We start from the raw sequence: 27,111 nt of genomic DNA on the forward strand, positions 1-27,111 counted from the left end.
TTATCTGTACTGTTCCAAAAACATTCATCCTAATTCTGCTCCTTCTGTGTATGCTAATCATGAATATGTTAAGTGGAAACACTAAGCTTGCAGCCAGCCTCATCCCCAGATGGGTTCAAGGTATGATTACAGAAGCAAAACTGCCATAAGCACTCTTAAAGCAGTGCCAGTGAAGAGGAAATGAAGGTTTGAAGCAACACTAAAACAAATCTTCACAAAACAGCACAGGTAGAGAGGAATGGCATGTGATGCTCGAGGGCCTGGAGTCTTCAGTCTGCTTGAAAACAGTTATCTTTGACTAAGGACCAAAAGCACACACCACCACAGCAGCAACAACGCATACATCAACAATGGGGACAAATAAATCAGAAACTTATCAAAGCCTAGGATGCTTTCAGCTGACATTCACTGAAAGCACATCCAGAATCTGGCACCAGCTGACTTGGGTTGCTGTCGTCCAGCAGAGACCATTTAGGGGTAGTAAATGAAATTAATTTTAATAAGCATTGGGGCATATCCTTAAGCCCCATTTGGGCACCTAAAATCATATGAGTAAATCACTTGGAGAATGGGACTGGAAGCATTCTGAGTGGTCTTCACCTCATATCTCAATTGGTGTCAAAGCAGCATGCTAAAGCTCTCTTGGCAGCCCTGATGACGGCCTCCCCCAAGTATATACTGTAAGCTGAGGGTAAATTTTAAACCCAGGGTGGATAACCTATGGCCCTCTGGTTGTTGTTGGATTCAAGCTCCCATCAGCCCAGCCAGCATGTTCAATGGTCAGGGATGACAGGAGTTGTAGTCTGACAACACTGGGAGAACCAGAGGATAGCCACTTTGAGCATTACTATATCAGTGTGTGCTGTGTTAATGGCAGTGCACTCCCTTTTGTGGAGTAAATAATATTTTAATATAATATTATACTTCGAGCAACTTACAATGAGATTCTAAGATGTTTAGCTAGAAATTAGCCTTACTGAGTTCACCGTGATTTCCTACTAAGTATGATTAGGAATGAAGTCAATTAATCATTACAATTAGCCATACTCAGGTAGCCATTGCTTACAGTAATTGTGCATAGGATACAAAGGGCTATAAGATCTTCACCCCCAATTATACTGTGTAGCTCCTGAATTTGAGATAACTAAGTAGCTAAGCTATGTAAATGCTGCAGTACTGCTACTCTGTCAAAATGAATGAAGTCTGAGATGACATGTATGTTCTTCATCAAATCCCATTCATCTCAAGGGAGATTAATCAAAAGACCTACAGAGTAAACAAGTTCCATAGAGAGTAATTCATTGTGTAGGGTGGGGTGAGGTAAAAACTAGCCACTGGTTGTCACTGCTGCTTCACAAAATATAGCCATTTAGGTCCCTAGCTAACAGGACCAGTGGTCAGGGATGATGGGAATTGTAGTCCCAAAACAGTTGGAGGGCCAAGTTTGGCCATCACTGCTTTAAAACAATATACTCATAAAAAGTATCATAGTGAGACAAATATATCAAGAACCGAAGATTAAAACTATCCAATCAATTCATCGCATTAGGTAGAATTCCAGCTGCACAACCAGACTTCCTCTCCTTCCCTGTGTCCTGATTGCCTCCTGTGTGCCCCTCAAATAATAATTTATTATTATACCCTGCCCATCTGGCTGGGTTTCCCCAGCCACTCTGGGAGGCTTCCAACAAAATATTAAAATACAGTGGTCTCTTGAACATTAAAAGCTTCCCTAAACAGGGCTGCCTTCAGATGTCTTCTAAAAGTCTGGTAGTTGTTCTTCTCTTTGACATCTGGTGGGAAGGCGTTCCACAGGGTGGGTGCCACTACTGAGAAGGCCCTCTGCCTGGTTCCCTGTAACTTGTCTTCTCGCAGTGAGGGAACCGCCGGAAGGCCCTCGGCGCTGGACCTCAGTGTCCAGGCAGAACGATGGGGGTGGAGACATTCCTTCAGGTATACTGGACCCAGGCCGTTTAGGGATTTAAAGGTCAGTACCAACACTTTGAATTGTGCTCGGAAACGTACTGGGAGCCAATGTAGATCTTTCAAGACTGGTGTTATATGGTCTTGGCGGCCACTCCCAGTCACCAGTCTAGCTGCTGCATTCTGGATTAGTTGTAGTTTCTGGGTCACCTTCAAAGGTAGCCCCACATAGATTGCATTGCAGTAATCCAAGTGAGAGATAACTAGAATATGCACCACTTTGGCGAGACAGTCTGCTGGCAGGTAGGGTCTCAGCCTGTATACCAGGTGTTCCCCATGTCCCTTGGAGCAGATTTGGGGTGGGCGGCATGTGAGGAGAGGAACTCCTTGCACTAACAAGGTTACTTTGTTAGATGAAACCCTATGTGAGAGCTGCGTTCCTGTTGTAGTTGAGATATTCTGCTGCTGTTGCAAGTTAAGGAATAAAAACTGATTAATTGACTGGTGTCCCATGTGCTTTTGTCTTATTAACTCCCATTAGCACCAGCCAATGTTACCAGTGGTGAGGGCTGATGGAGATGAAGTTCAGCAACATCTGGGTACCACCTCTGCTCAATAAACTAGGAGCAGCACACCTAGCTGGAGCAAAAGGCTCTCAGAAGCTGAATCAGTGGAAAGGGTGAGGTGGTGGCAAAGTCATCCTTTTAGTTAATTCTGTGCAAAAGGATATTGTAGTTTAAATGAAAGTATTACTGTAGAACAAATGTCAGTGATTGATTCATGAATAGGCGACACATCGAGTCTGTTTAATTGTTATCCCTAATCCCAGCCAGTGCTGGGACCTTGTTCACTTATTGCTACATAGCTTTTATTGTAGACTGGGTTCTCTCCTGACTCCATCTTTCTGGTTATTTATTTATTTATTTGCTAAAAAGTCTAGACCACCAGCATGAAGAAAAAAAAATATCATGGTGGTAACCAGTATCAAAACAACAATAAAACTGCTTCCTTAAAATAAATTCAGAATACATCACAAATCAGTAGATTGTGTACGCCAAGCATTTTTCCCCCCTGTTCTGATGTAGAGTTTATTTTTCAAGCAGTTTATTCCTTTGTACTATGCTCATTTTTCAAAAGCAATTTAATCAGTAAAACGGGAAATTTGCTCTTGCATTGTATCTCTATGAGCCCAGAGGATCACTTGATTGACACTATTATTTCTGTTTCTATTGAAAAGTGCCAATTAGCCAGATTCCTCAGTGAGAAATTCTCATTCTGAAAACACTGCAGCCTCCTTTCAATAAGCCTACAGGTCACAGAGGTAAGAAATGAATTTATAACATAAAAAACTCAACCAAAATAAATACAACAGGTCTAACAAGATGTTTGGATCCTGAAAATGCCGAGGGACCAGAAGAAAACAAGCATCCCTTTCCATCAAACAGAGTTCTGCCCTAGGACAAAATGTCAGCAGTAGTTTATGGTAGGGATGTAGCTCCCTCCAGAATCCAGACTAAGTAGAAGGGATGGGAGTTGTTGCTTATTAGGAAGCTGTCTAATACATTCTGCAGAAAATGTTCATGCTCATAGGAGACAACAACTCATTATGAGAACTGTCATGAAAATCACCCCAAATAATTTTGCAACTCATCAGGCTCAAATTTTGATGTGGTGTTTTATCACTTACACAAAGTTTTCATGGAACTGGAAAGTCAGAAGGCAAGAAAATGATTCTGTGGTGCTACACGATCTACATTAAATTTATTTTGGAACATAATGGAAATAAAACAGTTACACACACAACTGTATCTTCATTCATTTATAGGGAAAGATACAGTAGAACCTCTACTTACGACTGCCTCTTCTTGGGCCCGATCCAAGTTGTGACCACGGCAAACCCGGAAGTAAATACCAGGTTTGCCATGATTTGCACATGCGCAGAAGCAGCTTCTGCCATTTGTGCATGCGCAGAAGTGGTTGCCGCCATCTGCACATGTGCAGAAGTGTGCTGCCGCCAAATGCACCTGCGCACAACGGTGCTTCTACCAGCAACCCAGATCGACTTATGGATGGACCTCCAGAACTGATTACGTCCGTAAGTAGAGGTTCCACTGTACTTGTGTGGGAAGGCACACATGTATCCATGCATAAAGACACAGGAGCAGGTGTTCAGCACAATGAGTTATCTCATAGAACTGTTCCCATTCTAGCTGCAATGCAGATAGGCACGCATTTATTAAAGGGCAGTTGTTGTGTTCTTAGTTCCATCCTGTGTTGACCAAGCCCTACTACTAGATTTCAACCTCAAATCCTACCATTGCCGTCTGCTAATATATTACAAACAGGGGAACCAGTCGTGCTGCCCTAAATCCGTCTCTGGCTATCTTATCCTGCCATCTGGTCACTCATCCATCTTGCAGCTCAGAAGGAGAGAGTAATTAAGTAACAACGGCAGTAAGTACCTGTTCCTACATGTTTGCTCACCAACTGACAGCAGTGGTTATAATGAGAATGGGGACTATGAAAGGATGAGATCTACCTTGAGGGTGTTGGGCTTGAAAGCTTCTGTGGAGTCAGCATCCAGCGGACAGGTATAAAAATGATAATATTATAACCAGAATGCTATGGTGTGGTTACTAAGCTTTATATAGATAATCACTAACAAAATTTCCTTGAAGTCTATTAGCTGCTGGACAGAGGCATGTGCAGCAACCATAATATTTGCCTAGCATCTTTATCTATAGCATTTGAAAGCAACCAGTCTGTTTTAGATAAGCTCAGTTCTGTCCCATTTAATACATTTATTTGAGTATGAATCTGATCTGCTTTGTCCCCTTTGACTATAATGGGGAATCTAAAAACACACATATTTTTTTCCCCCTTTCTGCATAAACAGATGACTTCTATAGTCAAAGGGGTGGCATGTAATCCACATCTTCTGTTTGCCCTGCCTGCTTCCTGCATGACCTGAACTGGACTGCTGGCTGCTAACCAGCAGTCTCCCCCAGGTTATCTCCCATACAGAGTAAACCTGTTTGTACATGTTTGTAATTTTAAGCCTAAAGCCTGCCTTCAGGAATCACACTGTGCTCTGCCTGATTGTGAGTAAAACTACTTTTTGTTACTTATGAATAAGTGGCGTCTTTATTCTTTTAGGAGGGATTCAAAGGGGTCTTACCAGGAATATTAGAACATATCTCAATCTGGGCAAGTCAGATTGAATTGTTTATTGTCTTAAGAAACCCACATGAGTTTGCAAACAGCTTTCTGCCACGTAAGCAGAGGAATGCACTCTGCTAAGTGAAGAAACTTACTAGCGCAAGTTAGGAAGGATATTAATAATCAACATATCCTCTCCTGCCAGCCTCAACATTCCCACAAAAGGATACCCTCTCTTCCAAAGTGGATTAAGCTTGCCAGAGTGTTTTTGTGCAAATTTCTTTGAAAGTTTTAACTTTTTTATTTTCTGCCACAACTGGATACAAATTGTGGGCATGGCTGCCTCATCTGTGGGGATCAAGCTAGATAAGTTTATATAAGTGAAGTTTTCCTACAAGGGCAGGCTTTACCTCTTGGAGTGGAAAAGAAAACTCACACTCTCTAGTTTTTTTGTGGTCAATCAATCTAAAAACTGGAGACATGAGAGAGGTGTCCCTGGCTAAGAAGCTTGCCAAAGTTCAGGCAAACAAGTCCAAACGCTACCATGCATGGTAAGTTTACCTTCAGTTTAAAAACTAGAGAAGTCACCATTGTGGGTTTTTTTCAAGGCCTCTCCCCCTTCTTGGATGTATTCTCCATGAAAAAGAAAGAGAGCGCTATGATTTTTAATTGTTTGTTAGGAAAAAGAAAAATTCCAATAGTCTAACTCTGCTGCTTATACCCTCAGGGGAGAATGGCATAATACGTGAAGAACAACTCTGTTTATTCCTCAAATCACTGTGATTGGAGTACTCTGGAGAAAGAATTAACTATGATTGAAAGTTAGATATGTCCATCAAAACAAAAGAGCCTCCACCTCTTTGCTTCTTTCTTCTCCCCATTATGCCCCCTCGCCTTGTGAGATCTGTACATTTCTCCAGTTGGGAAGCTGTGAAAAACAAAAACAAGAACTAGCAACATAATATATAATAAAGGTCAATAAATCTGATACTCGTTTGTCTAGGGAGGGTGTTCCATAACAGTGGTGTCACAGGCAGCTAAGATGGCCCCCATCATTGTAGCTACCTAACTTCTCAAAGTGGGGACACCTCATGTTTGTATTGAAGAAGACAGCCCTTCAGATAAGTTGGCTGCATGTCCTGTATGGTTCAAGATCATTTCTATGAATTGTGCCCAAAAAGGAATTAGAGGTCAACAAAGCTCTTACACGCATACAAAACCCAGGAAAATTTTAAAAGCATTTAGTAACTGGGACGGTTTTCTGAATCAGCTGAAATTCTGAACCCTTTTCATAGCCATACCTACACATGCATTGAATTATTCTATCCCGTACATTACAAAGGCATAGAAAAAAAATGTGGGTGTACTGATCCATCCACAGCAGGTACCCACAAAAGAAAGTAAGTTGGTGGTGTCAGCACCACATAAAGCCCCAAAGTAGTCCTCTGAGCTGTGACAGTGTCAAGGCCATTTTGTCCATGAAAGGTCACAGCAGGCGCAGCAACCAAGTTGGTGAAAGGTGCTCTAAGTATCCATCATTAAAGGTATTGCACACACTATGCTATGTCACTCTTCTCCCACAATAATTCAGATGACCTTTACATTTTAGAGACAGACTTGGTATTTATTTCTTTGTGTGCCAATTTCTTTCTTGCTTCAAAAAACAAAACGGGCAAAGATGGACAAGCAGCCAAATATCCTAGGGTGTGCAAAACCTTAAGGAGGAGGAAAGCAACTTTGAAAAAAATCTTTTAGCAAAAAAAAATCTTTTAGCAAAACAGGCAGTCAACCCCCTGCCGTGCTGCTTATCTACATCAAATCAAACCAACCCAAATTGTCAACGTCCTGATTATGGAATTGTTTCCACTTTGGAAACAGTTTGCCGTAGTCGAGAATGATTCGCTCTAAATTGGGGTTATGTTTCATTTGAGTCTACAGAATGGTATCTGGAGAGCCCAGTCAGCAGAAGCTGAGCTGCAGGATGTGCTTGAAAGTACCATTGCAGGTTAACAGGATAGACAGCGGAAATTGAACTAGTGCACACTGGAGCCCATGCTTCATCATTCTGGCAATGATTTGCTAAATAGGACTAGTCATTCTTGCTATCAATTAAAGGAGAAACTAATTTACAGTAGTTAAGAATGAAATCCCAAAGGGTTCTTGATAGGGCTGGGGCTTGATTAGCTATAAAACAAAGATTCATTTGATAGGGATGCAGTGCATTATAGTTTTTTGAACATTGTTAAAGATCTTTCCCCCATCAACTCCACTGGGGTTGTGGAGGAAAGGCTTCAAATCTGTGGAAAGAGGCCCAAGACACAGCACACATTAATTGGCAAAGACCCGGGGCTAGTAGTCATTTTAATTGAGTGTTCAACCATAGTCCAATGTGTATTTTAATATATATTCTCTTTGTAATTGCTAAAAGTCATTTATGTCTATATTTTAATTCTTAAAGGCAGTTATTCTCTCTCTCTCTCTCTCTCTCTCTCTCTGTGTGTGTGTGTGTGTGTGTGTGTCCCCAAAACCTGTTTCTCGTTTCATTGTTCACAAAACAGGCGAGGTACAACTTCAAATATCCTGCTGCCTCTATCTGCCTCGGTAGATTGTCACCTACCACCAGCACACGTCTCTTCTTCTGGGAAGCAGTAGGAATCATTCTGTACACTGTACCTTCCATAGCCTCCTTGATGTATTCTGAGTTCTGTAACTGCTGCCCTTGCTCCTCTGGCCCATAATCAGTGTCTGTGTGTCATGTTCATCCAGGGGTTCATCTCCTGCAATGGAAGAGCTTCCTCCTCCCTAGGGGCAGCCCAGCTGTGTCACTGTTCCAGGACAGTCCACTCTGCTTAGTCAAGAAATCCCTCATCTTGCTCAGTAGCTTGAAGTGTGGATAGGTGGGCCTCAAGTCACTGTACCTTCTCTTCCAGCAAGGCAACCAGCTCACACTTGCTGCAAGTCTAGTTTTGCACATTCTCAGGCAGGAAGACAAACATGGAATAAGTGTTGGAATAAGCAGCTCCCTCACTGTTCATGTCTCTTGGTCCTATGTACACTGTGAAACAGCACTCCAAGCTTTCCCCTCAAAATGTCCTCACAAACCCCCATTTACAAGTGCTGGTCACAAGCTCCCAGAGGCTGCAGTCAGCTAAACAGCACCGCTGATATAGCTTCTAATGAAGACTGGTGTTGGGACTGATGGCAGCTTCAAATGGTACAGATGATCTTCTTCCTTAATGTTATAGTTTTTATAACTCAGTGGTCACACTGGTCTCTTCCTTATCTTAGCAACTAAAAGAGATTGCTAGAGGATGGAAATGGGTGAATGTGGCATAGCAATTTAAATCCCTCGTTCCCTGAGCATTTGAAATCACAGCATAAGGCCTGGGCTCTGATTCTGAAATCTTTCTTTGACTTTCAGTAATTCAATGAGTAAAATTCAGAAAGTTAACTCTGCAGCCATGCAGCTTAATAATAATTGTGAGGAACTAGGGCCAAGGTGAACTAAAATGGAGATATTGCTGGTTTCAATTCACATGCTTCTTTTCTTGAAAAGAAAAAAGAAAAACCCAGAAAGCAACCTTTGTGGGAAGCATCAGGAAACTTGCACAGCTCTGATAAGAAAAGACATATCATAAATATTCATTAAAAATTACCTTTTCTGGATCATGAATTTTTCAAACAGGCACTGATTTGACCTCTGCAGAGAAGAAAATCCAGACTATAAGGTCCAGTTTCAGCTTTTTGAGACATGCAAATGCTCCCCAAATCATGTTATTCTAGTTAAACATCTATTCAAATATTGTGTGGAAACTATTCACTTCAGTTCTGAGATCCGGATTTAGCATTCATTTTAATACAAGCTGTAATTTTACATTCTCAAAGCATTGCCTACTGTGGTTTGTGAACTGCCATTAATAACCATGGTTTGCATACTAAATAGTTTCATAAACTACTATGCTTGGCCTTCTAAATGTTTTTGTAACTCTAGCCATTTTGCTATGTCAGTAATGTATTTATTTTCATTTTGTAATTATTTCAATTGTAGGGGTCTGGATTCTGAAAGCTATGGGATTTTTGAACATATACCCTTCATTTATGGCATTTCGTCAGAAATTAGAAGAAAGCTTACTTTATTGAACCAAACATTTAAAGAAAAACTTGAGTACTCCTTCCAGCCCTTTCATATAGGTAAATGAGCAGCTAATAAAAAAAAGATTAGTGGTTTATATATTAAGTCCCTACTTGACTCATACAAAATTGATAAAATATGCAGTTTGGGGTTTAAAGTCACTGGTACAGCTGTTATTTCAGAAATTCACATTATTACCTCTTCCCCAAATTTGTACATGACAACAGGTACCTCTTTTGTTTCATCCCCTCCACATAGGGGAGCAGACTCTAATTATATGTGCAAAATGAACTGGAGTCAAGAACTGTCAATAGACTATTTTTAAGAAGTTTTCTTGGATATTGCATGTATATAAAAGGGGCAGTAAGCCATATTTTTTCCTCACTGCAGATTATCCAATACACTTCCAAGATCCGTTTCTCAAAGAAGAGAAGGGAGAAAACTGAAGGTCTAACAGCTAAGAGCATATAAGAGAGACAATTCTTCTGCACGTTCAAGATCTAACCAAAGGCCAAAAGAACTCATATTCCTAGTGGCTGCCTCCCTTGTCTTAGACATACTTAGAAAGCTCCATCTGGGTGATAAGGTCTACTTCCAGTGAGAAATCATCTTCAGTTAATGTGTCCCAGCCTGTTTCATTAGCCATTAACTCTGACCATAGCTCAGCTGGGTCTTCTGGAATAGAGCCTGAGGAGAGCAACACTAATTTTTCAGAATGGAGAGCTGCTGCTAAAATGAGATTCTCTTTTTCCGGAGCTTCAGAGTAAATGGGGAGATCTTAGTCCAGCTTTGAGGGCAAATACTTTCCCATTAGCATATTTTCTGCAAATCCCCAATCTAGTCCTCTGAAGACAGAGAGTCAGATCCCAGGGACATGATGTTAACTGGCATCCAATAACGTAATATCTCCAGCCCACAACAAATAAAGGTTTCGTGTCAACATTATTCTCTCAATTCATCTTTTTATGATGGACGATACATGTTATATAGCAAATGGAATTCTACATTTGTAATGAAACAGGTTCACCAGCAATTCTGGGGCTGGATTGTGGTCAAACTCTTACTCCCTGCTGTTTTTTGCCCAAGGCATGGAAGATACATGGCTGTAGCAAAAGGGTATTTTTGTTCATTCAAGGTGAGCAAAATTCCACCAGGAATTCTAACTTGACCAGGTCCTCCCCTCCTGTTGCTGTGCCCATCCCAAGCTGTCACAGGGGCTCCCATACTTCATTTTCAGGTGTTCACAACACATATACTAAAGAGCAGGCGGGTTGCTGGGAAAACTCCATTGTATGAGCCTGATAGCTTCTGCACTTTGCTGGCTCGAACAGAGTGTCAGCAGCCTGTTCCTCTAGCTTTCTTTGGTTTTCTTTGAAAACTCATTCTTGAAATGCTTGCAGTATCTACTCACCTTGCAGTGTTTCGCTTAAGACAACTCTGTACAGGAGATATGATAACTGGAAAGCTGAGAATATCACTTTGAAAACGACTGTCCAGTTTGATTCCTGCTGGTAGCCTTTGTAAATGGATTTTGAAATGTGAAGAGACTGTGACTAACGGGGGGAAATGGGATCCGGAATCTCTAGATTTTTGTTATGTATAACACTCTGTTGACCACAGTGGTTTTCAAACCTTGATAATTCACTTAAGCACCTCCATGATTTGTTGGTCAAGATAAACATAAAACCCTTCTAGTGTGGAAATGTAAAAAAGAAATCTTAGCATGATTTAAACCCAGGCAGTGAGACATCTTTAGCATCAGGAATTGCATTAGAAAGCAGCTATCTTAGTTCATGAAGTGTACCCTTCCTAGGTTGTCAGGGGCTTAGGGCTGCTGCAGTCTGCAGTGAATGAAGGGCAATAATAGCTACATTTAATCAAACACTAAAGCCAAATGATAAATATTAAATGCGTCCTTTAAAAATGTTAATCTTCCTTTTAGGCTTTGTTTTTACATGACATTTTAAATTACCTTCTGACAGATAAATTCTATATGCCTCAGACACTAAAGTAAGCCCATTTGTTTGGTTGGGAAGGCAGAAATCTGACAGTGACTTTTATTATGTTTTACATTTTAATGCACACATCCAGCACAGAGCTGAAGCAAGCTGCTTCCTAGAGATTTGAGATGTGGCATATAGTGTGCCCTTACCCCCAAAAGCAAGGTATATGCACACATACAAGCCATTCTTTATGAACAACATGATTGCTATTTGCCTATTTCAAATAGAATCCAAACGTGGCAAGCACAGCAAGAATATTGAGAGCAAAGAATGCTTAATATTCTAGCCCAGCTCACTAAAAGAAGAAGAAGGGGGGAAATTGAAGCATTGAAGTGACAGAGCAGTGTTCTGTAGAGCAACATGATGTGTCTGCTTTAAATGGAGAATAATGGATTTAAGTTTAGTGCAGAACTAAAGGGCTCAATTACTATTCATGAATTCTGAAATGTTCTACTTCAGAAACTCTTTTTGCATGAAATGTTCATCAGAATCAATGTGTGAAACTACAAGAAACTAAACCTTTTCCACCCTTCGCACAATGCAGTTCTTAACTAGACCGGTACATTTACAAAAGAGCATTTCATTGGAATTCCTGAGTCGGTAAAACTAGCTACCTAAAATAAATACAGCGGATTGCAATGGCGGTTGTAGGTGAAGAACCCCTGCTAGCTCCATTTGGAATGTGTGCGTTTCCTGTGCTAAATGGACTACCATTTGTCTTGAGGCTTCCGTACTTTGGAGGAGTCGTTGCCATGGGGACAGGAGGTAATCTTTTTGTTAGTGGAGACATTAATTTGTCACTCTTTAAAGGCAGCAGTAATGATTTTACTATTGAAGGAGCCCCAGAGATATTTTGTTTCATGTTCCGGGAACATTATTCACCATGAAACCAACACTGACACTCATCTTCCTACCCTTCAGCATTTCATTTGGACTACACAGTATAATCCTGTAGCTCTGAAGTCCCAGAAAATGCTATCAGGATTTTGCATGACTGAGGCTGCAATCCTAAACACACTGACTTGGACGTAGTTCCATTGAAATCAATTGGACTTTGTCAGCTGAATATGCTTAGGACTGAGGTGCTGGGTCTGAGAGCATTACAGATAAAGCACAGCAGGTTTAAATAACTCTGTAAGTGCAAGTTGAAAATACTGTGCACTTGCATTTTAGAAGTAGTAAGATGTATGATGCACACACACACACACACACAACTCTGCACACATATATTCTTCAAATATCAAGTACGGTATATGCTTCTTGATAGAAGAGCTGGGCCAAACTTTGCCAAATTGGTCCTTCCAGATGTTTTGTACCACAAGTCACATCAGCCCTGCTAGTATAAAATGTAGTCTTATTTATTATTTTTTGAGAGTCTTTGTATATATCCCACTCTTTAGTTGAAAAATCTAGAATGGTTCACAACCCTATAGATACAATCTCCATAAAATCAATACATTAAAAGCAATAAATACATCTACTTCCACAGTCAATCCAGTAGCACCTTATACCAAGAACAAACCTAGTTGGTCTCTAAGTTTTTGTGTGCATGCACACTTCTTCAGATACACTGAAATAGAACTCACCAGACCCTTATATAACTTCTGTTTCAGTGTATCTGAAGAAGTGTGCATGCACACAAAAGCTTATACCAAGAACAAACTTAGTTGGTCTCTAAGGTGCTACTGGACATTGAAAAATTTATATATATATATATTTCGACTGTGCCAGACCAACACGGCTACCTACCTGAATCTACTTCCACAGTAAGCCAGAGAATAAGTACTACAAGGCTGGTATTATTGACCAACAAAGGCTTGGGTAAACAAAGTCTTTAGCTAGTACCAAAAACACAACACCATAAATTCCTGTTATTGAGCCTTGCTGTCATTTTAAGGATGCCACAGTTTGCCCAGGAAGGAATGCAGCGTGCCTACATATATAATGCAAAAAAGCAGTAGCATGTAATTGATCACCTCCACCCACATTCATTCATAATAAGGGAACCTCTTGCTTGTTATACACGTCAGCATGAGAATTCCAGAAAATGCAGACCTCTTCTGCCCCAGCTGACCTACTCAGACCATCCAAGAAACATCCTAATTTGGCTGGCTTAGAGCCCAGACAGAGCAAATACCATGCTTGAGGTGCTGCTACCACTCAGACAAATTAGCATTACATAAAAATTAGGACTCTCCACTGGATATATGCACAAAAGATCCTCTCTTGCTCACCATATACCTTTGAACTTATTACCTTAGGCAGAAAACTGAATCCTCAGTGGATTGAACACTTAGATTCCCAAATATTATAGACCGTTCTACCTTATTTGTTCTAGAAAAACCGTCACTCAAGTTACCAAGTGCTATCATCTTCGAAATGTCATTCTTCACTCTTCAGGGGATCTTTCCTAGCCTAAATTGACCCATTGCAGCCTGCAGTTTGGGGGCAGAATCTAGTGGATAACTACAAAGGGAATGTGACCTTGTTGCTTCTCCAGGATGTCTCATAGGCTTTTCTAACCATTGATCACAGTATCCTGTGAGGCACCATTTTATGGTGGTTTTACTCCTATGTTCAGGGTTGGTTTCAGAGGAGAGAACTAGGTAGCTTTGCCTCAGTCCTCTAGCAATGGAACTGTGGAGTACGACAGAGTATGATGTGTCCCCAATTTTATTCCATATCTGTATGAATTTTATTCATATCTATGTGAAGGTGCTGAGAGAAGGCATTAGGAAATTTGGGGCAAGGTGTCACCAGCATAATACTGCTTGAACTTTATTCACACTCACACCCACTTATGTTTACTTGGAATCGCAGGGAGCAATTCTCCATACTGTTAAGTAAATCATCCCACCAGCACAATAATTTCAGTTTGTCGTATGGAATTATCCTCCCTTTCCCTGCTGCACTGTTTGGGGGATATAGAAGGAAGAGGTATAGAAGGAACAAAAAGACCTGTTGTGTTAGCAGAAGAGCTTGTTTTGGTTTCCATTAGCAGGACTCAATGGTTGAATCCATGGTATAGTGGTTAAGAGCGATAGACTCGTAATCTGGGGAACCGGGTTTGCTTCCCCGTTCCTCCACATGCAGCTGCTGGGTGACCTTGGGCTAGTCACACTTCTCTGAAGTCTCTCAGCCCCACTCACCTCACAGAGTGTTTGTTGTGGGGGAGGAAGGGAAAGGAGAATGTTAGCCGCTTTGAGACTCCTTCGGGTAGTGATAAAGCGGGGTATCAAATCCAAACTTCTTCTTCTTCTTCTTCTTCTTCTTCTTCTTCTTCTTCTTCTTCATGCCGTTTCTCAATATAATATTCCAGTTCTCTAAACTCTACAATTTTTTCTTTTTTCTAGTGCATAACTATTAAGTATTCAAGACTTGGAGAGAAGCAAGTCACTCTACTTTCAAACCATACACTTTCACATGAATTGAGAAACAGATGCAGAGCCATGCACTGTTATATATGGGCATACGAAGTTGTCTTATACTGAGTCAGGGCATTGGTGCATCTAACCCACACTTATCTCCTCTGACTGGCAGAAGGTCTCCAGAGTCTCTGGCAGAGGTTATTTCCATTACCTGCTAGCTGAGCACTTCACTGAAGATGCCGGGGACTGAACTTGGAAACTTCTACATGCAAAGCACTTGATCTTTATATTGATCTCTGGCCTTTCCTCTGCCTCTAAAACATCAGAAAATGGGGCAGTACAGCTCAACAGCCTGAGAAACCTTTTGCTATGTTCTCAGGAAATAAAGCAGAACAGATGAGAGAGGAATTACATTTCTTCCTAGCACAATCAAGTCGTCAGGTATGATCTTTCCTTAACTTTGTTGTGGTACCTACCAGGAGTAGACAAGGAACTGCTGGCTTAAAAAAAATTAATGTACTTAATGATATCTATAATTAATAAATATAAGTGCATAATGTTCAAATGAGACTTTCTGGATTGGTGGACTGGGTTGTAGTGATGCTGTTTATTTTGGATGTTAGACTTCTGTGTTTAATAGATTAAGCATGTGAACTTGTGTCCCTTTTTCTATATTACAAATTTAGGCTTGTACTTAGAGTGGTAAATCGGAAATTTTAATGAATCAAAGTGGCCAAGCTGCCCCCCCCTTTTTGGTGGGGGGCAGGTAATAGAGAAATTTGTGAAGGTGATTTCTAAAGCCTCAGAAAACAAAGTTCTTTTGTTTGCATAGCCAATCCCTCAAAACAGCATATGCATAATTTTATCATCACTGTGTGCCATCTGGAGTGTATTGAATGAACTACAATTTCAAAATGAGGTGAATGGTATCATTTAATTTCATGCCTTTGGAGCAAGAAACAGATATTACTCAAACAGATATTAGGTTTATTTGAAGTGAGGACAATCATTAAAAGATTCATTGTGAAAAATACAGCCATTATTGCCTTACCAGAAAGGAGAAAGATTGCTAAGAGTCTACTGTTATATACTTAAAATAGATATTATATTTAAATAAACACTCCTCTAAATAGATCTTTAAATAGATAAATAATAAAATAACAAGGAATGTTTTGGGAAAGATTGCACTGGTTTTAATAAAGGGTATTGTTGACAAGGGACCACTTTGCTGTTTTTCACAGGGCTTTTATTTCATAGGGGGAGACAGTAACAAAGAGATGCAGTTAAGACTCCAGTCAAGAGCTCACAAAGTGGGAAATAGCATTATGAGCACCTGGGAATTGTACTGCTGCCAGAACATAGAATTTGTGGTTCACTTCAACTCGAGCGTTGACCAGTGGTGACCAATAAAAGAATCTGTAAGGAAACGTAAATATTGCAGTTCAGTCCTCCAAGCTGCAGAGATGTCATAAATTTCTGCTAGATTTCCTGCTGTAGACTTCCAGGAAGAATGCAGGGGGAACATACCAGTATTAAACTGGTCTTTGAAACAGAGAATAATGCAAATGCATTGTCAAAGAAGTAAGAGGCTTCCACAATAGCTTTTCACTCCTTTATATAACTCTCTCGTAAAAAAATTTTTTTAAGGAAGTTATAAAAACTGCTTTATCAAAGAGCTATCTAAGCAGCGTACATAATAAAATTGTAGATCAAACACAGCTAAAATCCACAAAACTATTAAAAACAGCAACATATATAAAATACTGATCATTAAAACACAAATAATGATCATTAAAACACATATAAAACCAGTAAAATCTTTGCAAGAATATAGGGGCAAGAATATGTGGGCAGACTGGCTGAAATAAAAACAAAGTTTTCAGCAGGAATCATAAATATAGTGAGGGCACCTGTCTAATGTCATTATTCAGGGAATCTAAACCCCAGGTGCTGCCACACAAATATACTGACTCCTCACAAACACAGAGCTTACATTGTGTATCACTTGGAAAAGTGCAAGTTCCATAGTATCTGCCAAATACGCGCAGATGAGGCACATATATTTCAGCAGACTTGCAGCATATCTATCTTTTTATACAGATTTAGACAACCCACAAAAGAAAGCATACTATAAGAAAGGAGGGTCTATACAAAGCATGGAACAGTGTGAGGTTACCATGTATACGCATTTTTTTAACCCATTACTTGGTAGGAGAACTGCAGTGCAAAATTCATGGGAATGCGAACTTGAAGGATAGCTTGAATATTGTTTTGGAAATCATGAATCAGCTATGGTCACCTTTAAATGCAAACCAAATCCAATTTCTGCCCCGTCCCTAGTGGCATGTTACAGCAATTAGTGTCTCTTATTGTGGCATTAATTTGTAAGCGCTTACCATGACTTCTAATACCAAAGTTCATTATTAGCTTGGAAGACTTTCCCAACAATGAAAGACTAAATGATTTGAGGTAGGGATACTGTGGTAATCTGACAAATTCAATTTATACAAATTCGGTATTACATTTCCACTGGTATAGACAATTATAATCATTCATAGCCGAGTCTATCCTATTTACTTTCTATCAGCAAAAATTATTAGCCACTGAATGATCAAATTTTTGTGCAGCCTGATAAGAAGCAAAAACAGTGGCTGAGTGTACGAAAAATTCTTGCTCAAACTAGATTCTTATTTATTAAGAATGTTCCCACTTCCCTATACAGCAAAGATCAATGAAATGCACTGACGGGTTTTCAGGAATTAATGTTGTTGTTGTTGATGATGTATTAGTTACTTTATACAATAAAAATGGTAAAATACAACACATAAAAGGAATTTTAAACCAGAAAAATTAGAACAATTAACAATCAAAAATACAAAAAAAAGCTCATCTAGTAATATATTAATTAATATATTAATCAGGACAAGTTCTACCTCCCTACTAAAAGATAAGCACCACCATAGGATACAACATTAAGTAACCAAAGGCCTGCGAAACAAAAAGGTCTTAGTGTAGCATCGAAAGATTGATAAGGTTGGTGCCACCTGCATCTCCCCAAGACGGCATTCCACAGATGGGAGGACACCACTGAAAAGGCCCGTTCTCCTTCAAGTTGGTGCACAGAGAAGGGCCTCTGATGAAGACCACAGAGATATCTGAGATGGTGTGGTGAAAAACTAGGAAACTGCAGGAATAAAGAGACAGGTTTTGCTTGGCCTAAATTGGAAATTTAATGAGGGCTTTTTTTGGGGGGGGGTAAGATTAAAGGGACGCATGATAGAAGTTTATAAAATTATGAATAGTGTAGAGACATCGTGCAACATTTTCCTTTGATTTATAATACTGGAACTTATGGTTTCTTTCTGCAACTTGGTGCCCTCCAGATATTTTGGACTCCAGTTTTCATGATCCATGATGTGATGATCACACAGGGTCCCCGGACGTTTCACTATTGATCCCTGTGCCACTTTATTTCTCGCTGCCACCACCCAGGCCCTACCTGGTACAATACTGAGTCCAGTCAGGGTTAAATTGGAACATAAACTTCTGTTTATTTATTGCAGTTTAACAAGCATGTGGTTTCCTAAACGGTATCGGTCAATTACATTCATGGGGTGCCTATCCAGACCTATAACTTCCGCTACCTGCTCTCACTCACTAAACCACCTCTCAGATATTTACTTGTCTTCCTAGCCGCTAACTGTTCCTGACTCAGCTTATTTCGCTACACTAACTCAACCTACCCACAGACTCTATCCCAATTCACTCCCACTCCAACCAACCACCCAACTCCCAACAAACTCCTCCCTTCGCCCCTCCCAGAGCTGGTTTTATAGTCCCTCTGACTCCACCCCCTGGGTTCTGATTGGGTAACCTGTTTAACTATTTCACCTCCAGCACTCCCCTATGTTAACGTCACACATGACCACTGGAACTCAATCCAAAACAACTCCAGGGCACCTGTTTGTAGAATGCTGACTAGGGCCGCAATCCTAAGCCCACTTCTGTACTAACATTGTTAGGATTGCAGCCTTAGAGCCACCCAAATTATTTGATTGCCTGTAGATTCAAGACAATCAAAATAAAGTTTTCTCTCATGCAACGTTTAATTAAAATATGGAAATCACAACCGCAAGATGATCACTAGCACTTTTTAAAAGAGGTAAACAATTTAACAGAGGAGAAAGCCAATCAACAGCTGTTAGCCAATGAAAACTAAATGAAACTGCCACAATCAGTTACAGAAAGTGTATCTGAAGAAGTGTGCATGCACACGAAAGCTCATACCAAGAACTAACTTAGTTGGTCTTTAAGGTGCTACTGGAAAGAAATTTGTTTGTTTGTTTGCCACAATCAGAAATTGATACGGGTAGCTAAAGGGCAAAGCAAGGGAAGGCTAAGGGTGTCCTGGAGGCATCTGGCTGGCCATTCTTAAAAAGCAGAATGATGAAACGAAATTGACTTGGGGTGCTCAGGGTGTTTATATTCTAATTTATGCCAAATGTAATGTCTATAAGGTCTATAGTCATGTCCAAGTTGGATATAATTATTTTATACCAAGGTTTTGTCAAAGCTTCTGCAAAGGATCGTTAAAAGAAGACTCAGCAACATAAAGCATTATCTTTTTCTCATTCTTACTGAAATATTCTGACAAATTATTATTCCCATATGCCAAATATGAAGGAAAACATCATTATTTCTGAAGACACAAGCTGTTTCTGTTAATGCGCTTCTCAGCACAATTGGTAGTCTATAGGAACAATAAAAATAAGTCCTCGGTATCTAATAATAATAATAAATAAATAAATAAATAAATAGCACCTCATTTTCTGACAGCTTCTTTGTCCTTGAAAATCTGACTTTAGAGAATAGTCTGTGCTATGAAAAATACAAAGATGTAACATATGTAGATTAGTTAAGTTGTTGTTGTTTAAGAAAAACCTCACTCTGTCAGCTTGTCTTTGCTATTGAGTATAGATTTCTGTAATTGTATATCTGTATATACTCAGAGGTTCCAGCTTATGTGGCTTGTCAACTGAGTCATGAAGAATAAGTCAGTGTACTACTCACATTGGTTACATTCAAGCTCTAGGTTTCAAGGGCAGCAACCTTCTCAGTACCAGGTATGGAGGAGCAACAAGAGAAGACTGTTGTCTCATGAGCATCTGGTTGACTATCATGGGAAACAGGATAGGAGCACCCACTCCTAGGAGCTGAAACTCCTTGGGGCCCCCAATGGGGAGGCTGCCCACCTTGATGTTTGTCTGGACATCATGCGTGATGTGACGATGCCATGTGTGATGTCACAATGTTGTGTGACGCCTAGATGCAGCGCTGTCACACAGGATACCTGGATGTGGCACTGTCAGCAACCCTGCGGCTTGTTCTCCTCTGCCTTCTCTTGCTGTGGAGAGGAAGCAGCCTGGCCATGGCAGCAGCAGGAGGCAGAGGAACTGCCAGCCATGGAAGCTGAACTGCCATGCAACACCCAGACATTGTGTGCAACAGCGCTTCTGGGCATCACGTCTGACATCCAGGTGTCACGCACAATGTGACATCATGCACAATGCCTGGATGTAATGCTGTGACATCACACACAACCTTAGCTCCCTCAATTGCGTTCCTGAGTTGGCAGACCTGTAGCAGGACCTTTGATGTAGCAGGCTGTGATCCAGCAAGTGGCTCTCATTTCGGTTCTGGTCTATGAATAGAATTGTTGTGTTGGGGCTCCTCTGTATCCTCTGTGGTGAGGACTGCAGGCCTCATCATGGGTCGGAAACTGCCTTGGTCGCACTGGTTGATGATCTCTGGCAGGCTAGGGACAAAGGTGAGAGCTGTTTCCTAGTTCTGCTGGATCTCTCAGCGGCTTTTGACACCATCGAACATAACATCCATCTGGACCGTCTAGAGGAGCTGGGAGCTGGGGGCACTGTTATACAGCGGTTCTGCTGCTTCCTCCTCGGCCATGTCCAGAAAGTGGTGGGGGGGGTGAGTGTTCAGACCTCTGGGCCCTCACTTGAGGGGTGCCTCAGGGTTCCATCCTCTCCCCCATGCTTTTTAACATCTACATGAAGCCACTTGGAGAGATCATCAGGGGGTTTGAGCTGGGTGTCCATTAATATTTGGATGGTACAAGCTCTACCTCTCTTTTAAATCGGAACCAGTGAAGGCAGTTAAAGTCCTGTGTGAGTGCCTGGAGGTGGTTGGAGGATGGATGGCGGCTAATGGATTGAGGTTGAATCCTAACAAGACAGAAGTACTGTTCTTGGGGGACAGGGGGTGAGCGGGTGTGGAGGACTCCCTGGTCCTGAATGGGGTAACTGTGTCCCTGAAGGACCAGGTGCGCAGCCTGGGAGTCATTTTGGACTCACACCTGTCCATGGAGGCGCAGGTCAATTCTGTATCCAGGGCAGCTGTCTCCCAGCTCCATCTGGTACGCAGGCTGAGACCCTACCTGCCTGTGGACTGTCTCGCCAGAGTGATGCATGTTCTAGTTATCTCCCGCTTGGACTACTGCAATGTGCTCTATGTGGGGCTACCTTTGAAGGTGACCCGGAAACTACAACTAATCCAGAATGCGGCAGCTAGACTGGTGACTGGGGGTGGCCTCTGAGACCATATAACACTGGTCCTGAAAGACCTACTTTGGCTCCCAGTACGTTTCTGAGCACAATTCAAAGTGTTGGTGTTGACCTTTAAAACCCTAAACGGCTTCAGCCCTGTATACCTGAAGGAGCGTCTCCACCCCCATCGGTCAACCCGGACACTGAGGTCCAGCACCGAGGGCCTTCTGGCGGTTCCCTCACTGCAAGAAGCAAAGCTACAGGGAACCAGGCACAGGGGCTTCTTGGTAGTGGCTCCCATCCCATGGAACGCCCTCCCATCAGATGTCAAAGAGATAAACAACTACCTGACATTTAGAAGATATCTGAAGGCAGCCCTGTTTAGGGAAGCTTTTAATGTGTGACATTTTAATGTATTTTTAATCTTTATTGGAAGCCACCCAGAGTGGTTGGGGAAACCCAGCCAGATGGGCGTGATACAAATAAAATAATAATAATAATAACAACAACAACAATAATAATAATAATAATAATAATAATAATAATAATAATAATCTGATTAACAAAGTAGCAAATTCCAAGGGATTCCAAGCAAATTCCAATTTTTGATGTGTTATATGCCTACTATCAGGCTTCTAAATTTTCCCACCAAGTCATGTATTGTTTTCAGATAATGCAATGAACCACTGGGTGTATTAATTTATATACTGTCACAAAAACATGGTTCTGTGAAAAGAGCTATGCATTAAACCAAAAGGCTTCCCTGCATTACAGCTTCCAGAGCTCAAACTTGCATGCTGTTCCTTTGTAAAGTTTCTACCGTGTTTGAATCTAAGCCACAACACTTTAATATATTGTTAAATTATTATTTTGATGGAGGGGGGAAACAGTAGACTATTATTAGTACTATCATTGTCATCATTTTGTATAGAAGCTAAAACAAAATATAACTGAGTAACAAACACCGAAAGAGAAAGATATCCAGGACTAGAAATGAGAATGGGATTTCTACCTTTTAAAGCATTTGAATAGCATTTTATTAGATACCTCAAAATGATTATAACATGATTCACACGCAGACATACACTAATATAGAATTATTGGGTATATAATTGTTTTGTGTACCAGCAATCACTGACAAAAGCAGAAGGGAAAAGCCGAAGGAGAGCTTAAGGATAGAGCAATTCAACCAAAAACTCATCATGTTTCTAGTTTAAAAATATATTCACCACCGGGTCTGTGATAAATTGAACTGTGCTGCTCTATTCCAAAACACAGCATGTTAGTAGTAAGAGCCATAAAATAATACAAAAGCAGTCCTGAATGTGAGTACGGTTTACATGCTAAGAGTTAATAAATTGTTAAATTTCTTACTTAGATTCTGACCTATACTTGCAAAGTATTTTAAAAAGGCACCATAAAAGAAATGCCATAAAATCCATAATGCCACAGAAATCCTAAGTCCACAGTCTGTCTCTTTAGCAGTTTTAGAGGCATTAAGGATGAAGAAGAAAGTCAAAGGGATTGGCCTGCGATATAGAAGTCAAATGAGTGGAAAATTCCCTCAACCATGGCTTTCGTTCAGAAATGGGAGCAGTATCTTGTTCAACCATGAAGTATCATGGGGATTATCTCTTTGAGTGTTGTCAATTTTTTTATTTTTATTTTTAACGGGGTTCTATACTCCAGTGCAGTTTGCCATAATTATTTTTCGGGTAAGCCATGGGGAGATGAGATGTGACTCAGATAATGCTATTGTTTTAGTCCAAAGGGGATTTTTGATTACAAAAGTGGCCTGATAGTGGGTGAAATGGAACATTCACTTATTTATAAAGCAGTTTGTTTGTTTGTTTGTTTGCTCGCTCGCTTGCTTGCTTGCTAAAGCTTTTATGTCCTGAACTTCATATAGTTCTGATCCTCTTGGGTTTCTAACACAGGCAGCAAAGCAAGCATTAAGTTTTCATACTATAATATAAAACTTTGATCATTAAGACTTAACATAGCTTTAAAGGCGTTATCTCAGCTTTAATAACTTACTCACGTCCTTGTCATTTAAGCATTTTTTTTTAGCTTGGGCATGTATATTCTAGCACCAAATTACAACCAACAAACTATGAAAGGAGGTACTAAATTGAAAAAAAGTGTTTGATTCAACAAAGACAAACCATTACATGGGTAGTATCACTTTGGTTATTATAATAAAGGCTGAGAAAAATAGAATGAACTGGGACTGCAGGGAAGGAAGCAATAGTCCCTGAGTGAAACTATCCTCTGCTTTTTAGCAATTCTAATAGAAACAGTATATTTTGCCTTTCTTGCCAGGCATAGAATATAGGTCAATCCAGACGATACAGGGAATGTGTTTGAATTTCTTAAGGAAAAATGGCAGCGGCGAGGTGCGGCTCCATTTCAGACAATGCCATGGCATGAAGAAGAGGCTTCTTCCCCATATGCCATTTTTTCTAATGAAAATGTTGTCCCTCAGAACTGCTTCTTTCACCTTCACTGGCATTAAGATTATGGTCTCTCTATGGGTCACCAGTCAGTGTTCAGTGAGCTAGGCACAATGGCATAATGGTTTCTCTGAATAGAGTCGAACAATAGACTACATGAATATCCCATATTTTGATAATAAAGCCACAATATCTGAATGTAATGATTTTGAGCAATATGGCAACTCCTCACTTATATTTAAGAAGGATATAAATGTTCGGGGAAAATATGACTGCTCAATCAAATAAGGATATGTATTATACGGATTGTACTGCATTCTGCACGTCTAAATATATTGCATCATCAAAATTCATTTGCCTATATGTTATGCAACTAGAAGAATGATATATTCCCTGCTGTGATATATTCCCTACTAGGACTGTATTCCTACTTGGACTACTGCAATGCACTCTGCATAGGGCTATTTTTGAAGATGACTTAATTAATCCAGAATATGGCTGCTAGACTGATGACTGGGAGCAGTTGCCAAGACCACATAACACCAGAGCTAAAAGATTTACATGCGCTCTCAGTACATTTCCAAGCACAATTCAAATTGTTGGTGTTGAACTTTAAATCCCTACATGGATTCTGCCTGGTATACCTGAAGGAGCATCTCCACCCCCTTGAGGTCCAGCTCCAAGGACCTTCTGGTGCAGGCATCCCCAACCTGCGACCCTCTAGGTGTTTTGGCCTACAACTCCCATGATCCCTAGCTAACAGGACCAGTGGTCAGGGATGATAGGAATTCTGTCCAAAACATCTGGAGGGCTGAAGGTTGGGGGTGCCTGTTCTGGTGGTTCCCTCACTGTGAGAAGTGAAACTACAGGGAACCAGACAGAAGGTATTTTCAGTAGTTGCACCCACCCTGTGGAAAGCCCACCCAGCAGATATCAACCACTGGTTCTTAACCCCAGTCCTACTAACTCATATTCTTAGATCTGGTTCCCCCTTATGCTGGCAGAATTGTAAGGTATGAGGGACATATTAGCGTATGTAGTGGGGATGTAATTACATAAGTTTTGGAAGCAGGTTGTAATGGAGATTGGTTTTATTGCTGCCAAACAGGTCACTTTGGACACTAAGCTATGTCTCATCCATTTTTGATGATACCATTGCTGACTTTACTTCTCACAATTAATTCTATATATATTGGTTGCCGCTTGTCTAGAGATCTCTCAAGGGTGGAAGGATAAGTATTGTTATTCTAGGGATCTATGGTTTTAAAAAGTCATGTTCATACTGTTTCTAAAAAAAACTGATTCATAAAATATCAGGGATGATGCGGAATCCTCTGACTTTGCTTCCGCTTGGGCACAGTTTATGATTTATATGACCAAACAATCTCGTGGTCGACACATTCCCATTAAATTTGAGTTTATTTCTCAACATTCATAAATATTTGGTATGTTTATTACATATATGAGCCTTGTATTCCATTGTGGAATATATTTTATATGTGGAATATATTTTATATATATTCAGTCTTTTAAAGCTTTCTATTATTATTGTGATTATTATTTGTTGTTATGACTGTTTTTAAGAATAGATCATGTAAACCTAAAAAAAAATTGCTGCTGCAATCAAACCTTTGGAACTTTCCATATCACATGCCCAAACTAGCATATAATGAAGTCAAGTTAAAATGACATTTGAAAGGATGAATTTGCTGTTTTTATTCTTCAAACCATAGGCTTTTTGAATAACGTTTCCACTATTCTCATGGATATGATATGTTTGAAATTTATTGTAACAGAAGCCTTATAATCAATGTGGAAAGGGTTATGCCTTGAGAAAACTAAGGCTTATTTAAAGAGAGGGCTCATACCAAAATCACAGAGCAGTAATTGGAATTGAACTTTGATGGCCTCAGAATCAGACAGTAGAGGCACTGAGGCAGCTGCGTTTCCCCTTGTAAGTAGACCCATAATATAACCAACACCAGTTGCTTATTAGTAGATAAAGGTGAGAATAACGAGCCTTTTAGAACACTAAGGAGTCTTTGGAAAGCTAGAACCTCAAGTTTGAAGAGGTGGCAGGAAATAAGGTGGGACATAAGAAATCCCTGATGAGTAAAATGGAAAGCCCATCAGTCCTTTGCTCAATAGTCTCATCATTTGCAGAGATGCATAGTGAATATTTCAAAAATGTTATAAATTTTACACAACTGCCCTCCCTTCTTAATTCAGAAACAATATATATAATTTTAGGCTGGATCTAGACACATCAAAGAAGCATTTCAGAAAAATGCATTGTAACCTTTATAATGAGAAATCGTGTGGGCAAAAATGGAACTCCACAGTGCCATCTGGTGTCACCGGGTTATATTGCATATAAAACGCTTTTTCTTCACCAGTCTAACTGAGTCCTTAGTTCCCAACCCACACATACAAACACAGTTTTTATTACTGTTTCCACATTTAAAGTCCAGAATACATACTGAAACTTTGCCCACAAAAAGATAAAGTCTACATTTAAAATGCTACTTAATTATTTACCTGTTTTAATGGAAGTTTTTTTTGGGGGGGCGGACGAATAACCCGTCTTCAAAATTTCTATGCGTGAGAATATTGGCTTGCATCCATTCTTAAACAAAATTTGTCTGGGTTGAACAGCATTCCATTTGATCATAAACATACCTTGGAACTCCTACCTAAATAGTTATGCATGACCATCAAGGGAGTATGTGCAGGGTGGCATTGGACTCCTGGCTTCCCAATGCTGCTTGTTGCTGTGAGTTAAGGAGAGAGGGAAGCAGAGGGGAGCATGGCACTGTGCAGAAGCAGTGTCAGGAGCACAGGATTGCACAATGCCAGGTTCCCCACTGCTTTGCCCCTCCCCTTCTCCCTCTTTGTAATCAGTAGCTGGTGTAAGATACAGTAGTGTATCTTACAAGTCCCTTACAAAAATGATATAGCAGAGCTTTAGAAGCTTGGATTTCATTCTGCACATTGTAATTTTTTTAGGCATTCTAAGGGAAAGGGCGGGGCGTGGGTGGCGCTGTGGTCTAAACCACTGAGCCTAGAGCTTGCCGATCGGAAGGTCAGTGGTTCGAATCCCCGCGATGGGGTGAGCTCCCGTTGCTTGGTCCCAGCTCCTGCCAACCTAGCAGTTCGAAAGCACATCAAAATGCAAGTAGATAAATAGGTACCGCTCCGGCGGGAAGGTAAATGGCGGGAAGGTAAAAGGCGTTTCCGTGCACTGCTCTGGTTTCACTAGAAGCAGCTTAGTTATGCTGGCCACATGACCTGAAAAAACTGTCTGCGGACAAACGTTGGCTCCCTCGGCCAGTAAAGCGAGATGAGCGCAGCAACCCCAGAGTCGTTTGCGATTGGACTTAAATGTCAGGGGTCCTTTACCTTTAAGGGAAAGGAGTGCTTTGTTGACTTTGCAGTTTAGACATAATTGAGGGAAGGATCACTTTAGACCCAGTTTAATTATAAGCATTCCCTGTCTAGAGCTGGTGCCTC

The 27,111-nt window shown here is 40.6% G+C and overlaps 1 protein-coding gene and 1 long non-coding RNA gene across 7 annotated transcripts in view; both read right to left on the reverse strand.

Annotated features, from left to right (window-relative positions):
• Positions 1-27,111, reverse strand: part of LOC310761612 (uncharacterized protein) — a 350,577-nt gene that overhangs the window by 298,965 nt on the left and 24,501 nt on the right. The window lies entirely within an intron of this gene.
• On the reverse strand, positions 7,118-19,849 carry LOC310761627. 3 transcript variants are annotated; one of them, XR_014547596.1, is made up of 8 exons: positions 19,656-19,849; positions 19,407-19,463; positions 17,630-17,769; positions 14,797-16,001; positions 12,967-13,055; positions 10,626-10,730; positions 8,739-8,782; positions 7,118-8,057 (listed from the first exon to the last, which is right to left on the reverse strand). It is a non-coding gene; the product is annotated as an uncharacterized lncRNA (long non-coding RNA). The 3 variants fall into 3 exon arrangements; XR_014547595.1 differs by lacking the exon at positions 17,630-17,769; XR_014547597.1 differs by lacking the exons at positions 10,626-10,730; positions 17,630-17,769 and having other exon boundaries at positions 7,119-8,057.

This window comes from Podarcis filfolensis (genome assembly GCF_964270895.1).
Source record: "Podarcis filfolensis genome assembly, chromosome: 4".
Lineage (NCBI taxonomy): Eukaryota > Metazoa > Chordata > Lepidosauria > Squamata > Lacertidae > Podarcis > Podarcis filfolensis.